Genomic DNA, 6,000 nt, shown 5'->3' on the forward strand with positions numbered 1-6,000 from the left:
GTCTCTGGATGAGTTGGCATGTATCAACAAGATTTCTGATTCTCAACATAGCAAGAGAATGACTCATTCTCTACCTATCCCTTACTAAAATTATACTAGTAAGTTAAGAAAACTTCAGGCAGGATGGATTTGTGCGTGGAAGAACTAAATTCCATTTGCTTCTGAAACTCAAAACAAAATTCCTGAACTCAGAAATTTTTAGTTCTGCATTCATGTTTTTTGTACCAGGATTCTTGGATTTGAGGGCTCTATTAAAATAAAGTGTCCTAACAGCCAGGAAACACGCTGAGACAAGGAACTGGTCTCTAATATTTATTGCTAGTACTTAACAGGAATCCTAACAAACTGAAGAAGGTGGGAAAACCCAGACATATAAACCCCAAAGGTTAAGGCGGTCCCGATCTGTGTCTCTTTGAATGGCTGACCAATTCCTCAGTGCTACGCATGCGCTTGACAGTCTGGATGGGAGCCCCCTGCTCGCCATCCTTACTCATGACATAAAGTAAATCTTACAGCTTTAAAGTTTGCCTATCTTTGAAGTGAGCTATATACTTCCTGTAATGCATATCAGATACCTGTTAAGCACCAAATCTCATATGCAAATAAGATATATGTATTAGAGACTATATGATAGGTGAGGAGTCTACGGTCATGTGAAAAAGTATACCCCATGTAATTTTTCTTTTTTAACATGTGAACATATCAATATTTTATCTTCATTCAAATAGTATATAAAGGTGCTATTTATATACTATTTTATATAAATAGCGTGTAAAAACTATGACAATTTGATTTTTCAATCATTTATTCAACAAAAAATTTAACAGATATGCCATTTCCTTTTGCGGAACAAGTAAGTACACCCTTGGTTCTAATACCTAGTATTGCCCTTGTTAGCAGAAACAACCTGAAGTAGGTGTTTGACATCGACGGGGAGTAATTTTTTCCCATTCCTCTATGCAGAATTTTTTCAGCTAACGTATGAGGGGTTTCTTGCATGCATAGCCTGTTTCAGATCAGCCCACAGTATCTTAATGGGACTTAGATCTGGGCTTTGATTTGGCCATTTCAGAACCTTCCATTTCGTTTTTTCCCCCCCAGCCATTCCTTGGTAGATTTACTGGAATGTTTAGAGTCACCGTCATGTTGCAAAGTTCACTTTCAGTTGAGCTTCAATCTTCTGACAGATGGTCTTACATTATCCTCAAGTATCCTCTGGTTTGATGAAGAATTCATAGTAGATTCCATGATAGCGAGGTACCCAGGCCCTGATGCAGCAAAGCCGCTCCAAACCGTAACATTTCCACCACCATGCTTTACAGCTGGCATCAGTTTCTTCTGGTGAAATGCTGTCTTTGGTTTTCTCCAAACTGGTCTTCTGGTACTGTGGTCAAATAACTATTTGCCTCTTCTGTCAAGAGCACATTGTTCCAGAAGTCTTGCCTAGGTGTTCATGAGCAAACTTTAGTCTTGCCCTCATGTTATTTTTGGACAGCAAAGGTTTCCTCCTGGTACACCTTCCACATAGATCTAATTTGTGCAACTTCTAATGGGTAGACTCATACACTTTGTCATCAGTAATGGCAAGAGCTACCTGTAGGTCATGTGATGAAATGGGGTTCTTAGAGACTTCTTTCACCATCTTGCATTCTGCTCTCAAGCTGAACTTGCTGAGACAGAGTGGCCTGGGCAAGTTGGCAGTTGTCTGAAATCATCTCCACTTGTAGACTATCTTCTGGATAGAGGAATGATTGATGTCCAATAGTTACATGATTTTTTAAAATCCCTTCCCAGATTCATAGACATCTGTAACCTTCTTTCTGAAGGCCTCAGAGAGCTTTTTTGATTAGGCATGGTGAAACCACACACTTCAACAACAAAGAGCTAATCAAACTAAATGTCTGAGGTTTAAATAAGACAGGTTCCTGCCAGATCCTCTCTAACAATGTTCTAATCATCAGCACCTGATCTGGAGCACCTGATTCTAATTTTAGGTGTTTGAACTAGTGATAAATGTAGAGGCTTGCTTACTTTTTTCATATGCAAAATTTGCATTTATGTTCATTTAAATTACAAAATAGACACAAAAGGTAAATGGTGCATACTTGTTATATTACTAGACAACCCTGTGACCCATTGGGTCATCCTTTGACCAAAAGATAGCGCAGTCTGATGTGACCAGAATGAACATTAAATTTTAGGCTGATCAGATTTTTTTTACCTCAATGCTGGACAGTCCTGTGATCATCTAAGAAGAGTATAAATCATAAAGAAATCATAAATATAAAAATAATTGCAGTGGCAAACGAACTTCAGTAAGTCAGTATTTACTTACCCAAACATATAAACAGAATGACTACAGGCGGGCAAAAAGGGAGTGGGAGTGACTTCCAACTTCCTGCTGGCTTCCCCATTGACTTTGCTTGTGGGAAGCTGGCAGGGAGTGCTGGAAATCACAATCACGTGACCATGGGGATGCTGCAACAGCCACAACTTTGTGAATAAAGCTGGTCTGAACACTGGAAATTTCAATTCCACAGGAGTAAAGTCCCAGATTTTTTACATATTCTTTCACTTAGCAGTTTTTAGGTACCTTGATTCAAGTATTTTTGTGGTATAATGCACCGTTTGGGCTAACTTGAAGGTACAAACACAATTAGAGTTTTAGTAGTATACAGATATCCCCTTTATCAATATTGTTGAAATGAAAATCAAATACAGTATCCGTATGTTGAAATATGTTGAAAGAGTAAAAAATTTCAATGGGGTGTGCTTACTTTTCACGTGACTGACACTACTCTTAATTGTCTCACACATATATGTTAGGGTTCAGCTTTGAACTGTTAACCTTCCAAGTGGAAGATTAACCATTTTGTTCCTGTTATTGTCAACAGAATAATTCAGTATTATGCTACAATCTTTATTCACATCAAGGTTGTGCAAAGCATTTGGAAGAGATGCCTTGGCATGAGTGAACACCCCTCCTTGGAACTTTAACATCTTTTGGAAAACTTGTGCAGGTACTTCACAGGCTGTCCCCAGTTACTTCTGCCCATATGCATGCATGGCTGCTTTACTGTGTCCCAGAGGAAGTATTGTCTGTCTGTCTGTCTCTCTATGTTTGTGTGTGTGTGTGTACACACACTACCATTTAGGTTTTTTAAAAATACTATTTTTACACAAATACTATCCCCCAAATTAAAATTAAGATGACTTAATTATTTTGTATTTAAAATGAAACTGACACAATTTGTAAGTATTTCCTTCCCATGCTAAGCAATTGAGATCAGCAAGTTCACATGGGTAAATCTGTGAGAAATGATAAAGAGATTATCCCAACAGGATACATACTTAATAAAGTGTGTTATTTCAAATATATATCAAACACTTTCAGACTGAAGGCTCTACCTGATCTTTGAGCCATGTATAAATCAAAATATATTAGAAGATAACATTCAAAAATAAAGCCACAAGTCTCTTTAAAAAAAACATTCATAGTTTATTCAGCGTTAGTCCGATTCCTTGTTGGCAACAGATAATACAACACACAGTAAAACTGTCATGTTCACCGTTGCGATGTTTGATTTACATCGTAACGTTTCTCATGCCATGGTCCCTCCAGTTGGGAGGGAGCTGCTGGGAGACCTTGTACCAGGCTGTCTATCTGTTTTCTTGAGGATGGAATGTGTTTGGGTTATCGTTTGTGTTCAAGGTCTTTTTACCCGTTGATTAGCAGAACTTGTTAGGGGCACCTGGGATGGGGAACTTGAAACGGTTGTACGGGGGGAGGGCTTACATTTGCACCAAGGGTTTTTAGTTTGTATTTGGCGCGCTTCTGCTCATTCTCAGCTTTCTTTGTACTTGCACACTACTCCTAAATAAACCAGATTTGTTTCAAGCCATTGCTTGTGAGTCTGAGTGTGTTTCAGGATAGGCAAACATTACATAAAGCTGAGAATCTTTGTAATTCCCGTTAACTCCTTCCAAGGTATTCCTTGCGAGGAAATTAGTCAGCGATGACCGAATCAAGACCAACATCCAAGGGGCTGGAACCGCAAGCTGATCCAGCACCGAAGAGCCCCATTCCCATTCCCCCGACTTTTTGTTCTACCAGAGGGGCTCCAGCTCAAGCCTGAGCTGGGGGGATCCAGCAATGAGGGTGAACCCAAGGAGGAGGCAGCTGGGACTTCCTGGAAGTATTGGTTCCCCTTGACTCCCAAGGGAGAGTCAACCAAAGTGGCCCCAGAGCAGCGACCGGACACCCAATGAGGGGAAGAATCACTGACTTCCGAGAGGGTGAGAAGGTTGGAGGCGAAGATGGAGTCAGTGGAAGATCTGCTGAAGACCCTATCAGTTGCGCTAGTTGACCAGGGAAGCCGCGACAGGAGCCCTCGCTCTCCACAGCCCTCCTCCCCTCCTCCTAGCGGACCGCAGCTGGTGCGGGGTCGGAGGAGACATCGCAACGGGGCCTCACCATGGAGAGGGTCCGTTGGGGTGTCCAGGGCCCCTACAGCTCAACCCGCAACTAGGTCCCCTCCAACCGGGAAGGTGGCAAAGGACTTTGCAGTCAAATTTGATGGGGACCCCACCAAACTTTCCTTTTTCTTGACCAACGCGAAAAACTACATGAAGCAATACGGGTCGTGCTTCACCTCTGAAGAGGCTAAGATATCAGCCATCACCCCTAAGCTGAACGGTAGAGCAGCGGACTGGTACGTCCAACTGACCGAAGCAGATGCTCCGGAGCTCGGGTCGTTCGACGACTTCATGTTCGCCTTGAAGCTCTTTTTTGAAGATCCCCTAGCCAAAGCCAGGGCTAAGGAGGTGCTCAAGGCCCTCACCCAAGGACCCAGGTCGGTAGCTGATTATGCCCTTGAATTCAAAGCTTTGGCGGGCAAGGTTCCCGACTGGTCACAATCAACCCTCATCGAGAAATTCAAAGAAGGACTCAACAGAGATGTCCTCAGGTGGACACTGGGCAGAGATGATCCGGAGTCCCTGTATGAGCGGATCTGCCTGGCCGGAAAAGCTGAGCATGCTCAGCGCACCTACATGCAGACCCTGTACTTAACAAGAATCCTAACAAACTGAGGAAGCGTGGGAAAAACCCAGCCATATAAACCCCAAAGGTTAAGGCGGTCCCGATCTGTGTCTCTTTGAATGGCTGAACAGTTCCTCAGTGCTACGCATGCGCTTGACAGTCTGGGTGGGAGCCCCCTGCTCGCCATCCTTACTCATGACAGTTGCTGGCTAATTGAGACAAAGTATCCTTTAAGGATGATCTCACATGGCTCAGCCACCCACTTTATGTTCCTGAAACTTTGCGAGCTTCAGTGTTGCAACGCTCCCATGATGATAGACTGGCGGGTCATTTAGGGTTCGTAAAAACCCTGCATTTGGTGCGCCGCCAATTTTGGTGGCCCTCGTTAAGGCGGGATGTCAAAGACTATGTTGCCTCTTGCCCTGTATGTGCCATGTCCAAACGAAAAGTGGGAAAACCACTGGGTCTTCTCCAGCCTGTTGCTAAACCATCTCGTCCCGGGGCTGAGATCTCCATGGATTTTATCGTTGACCTCCCCCCCAGTCAAAAGAAAACTGTCATTTGGGTGGTCAAAGACTTTTTCTCCAAGCAGGCTCATTTTATTCGATGCGCCTCATTGCCGTCGGCTCAGCAGCTGGCTCGCCTCTTTCTATGCCACATCTACCATCTCCACGGCTGCCCCTCCTGTTTGGTGACCGACTGTGGGACACAGTTCACCTCCCAGTTTTGGCGGGCTTTTTTGAAGCTCATTGGCACCAAACAGGTGTTGTCAACGGCATCGCATCCGGAGACGGATGGATCTACTGAGATTCTTAACTCCACCCTGGAGCAATTTCTCCACTCCTACACCAACTACCATCAGGACAATTGGGTCGAACTTCTGCCCTTTGCAGAAGTTGCCTACAACAACTCTGTTCACCAGAGGGTTGTTTCCCACCCTATTTAACTTTAACTATTTT

Source organism: Candoia aspera, chromosome 5 (assembly GCF_035149785.1).
Source record: "Candoia aspera isolate rCanAsp1 chromosome 5, rCanAsp1.hap2, whole genome shotgun sequence".
NCBI lineage: Eukaryota > Metazoa > Chordata > Lepidosauria > Squamata > Boidae > Candoia > Candoia aspera.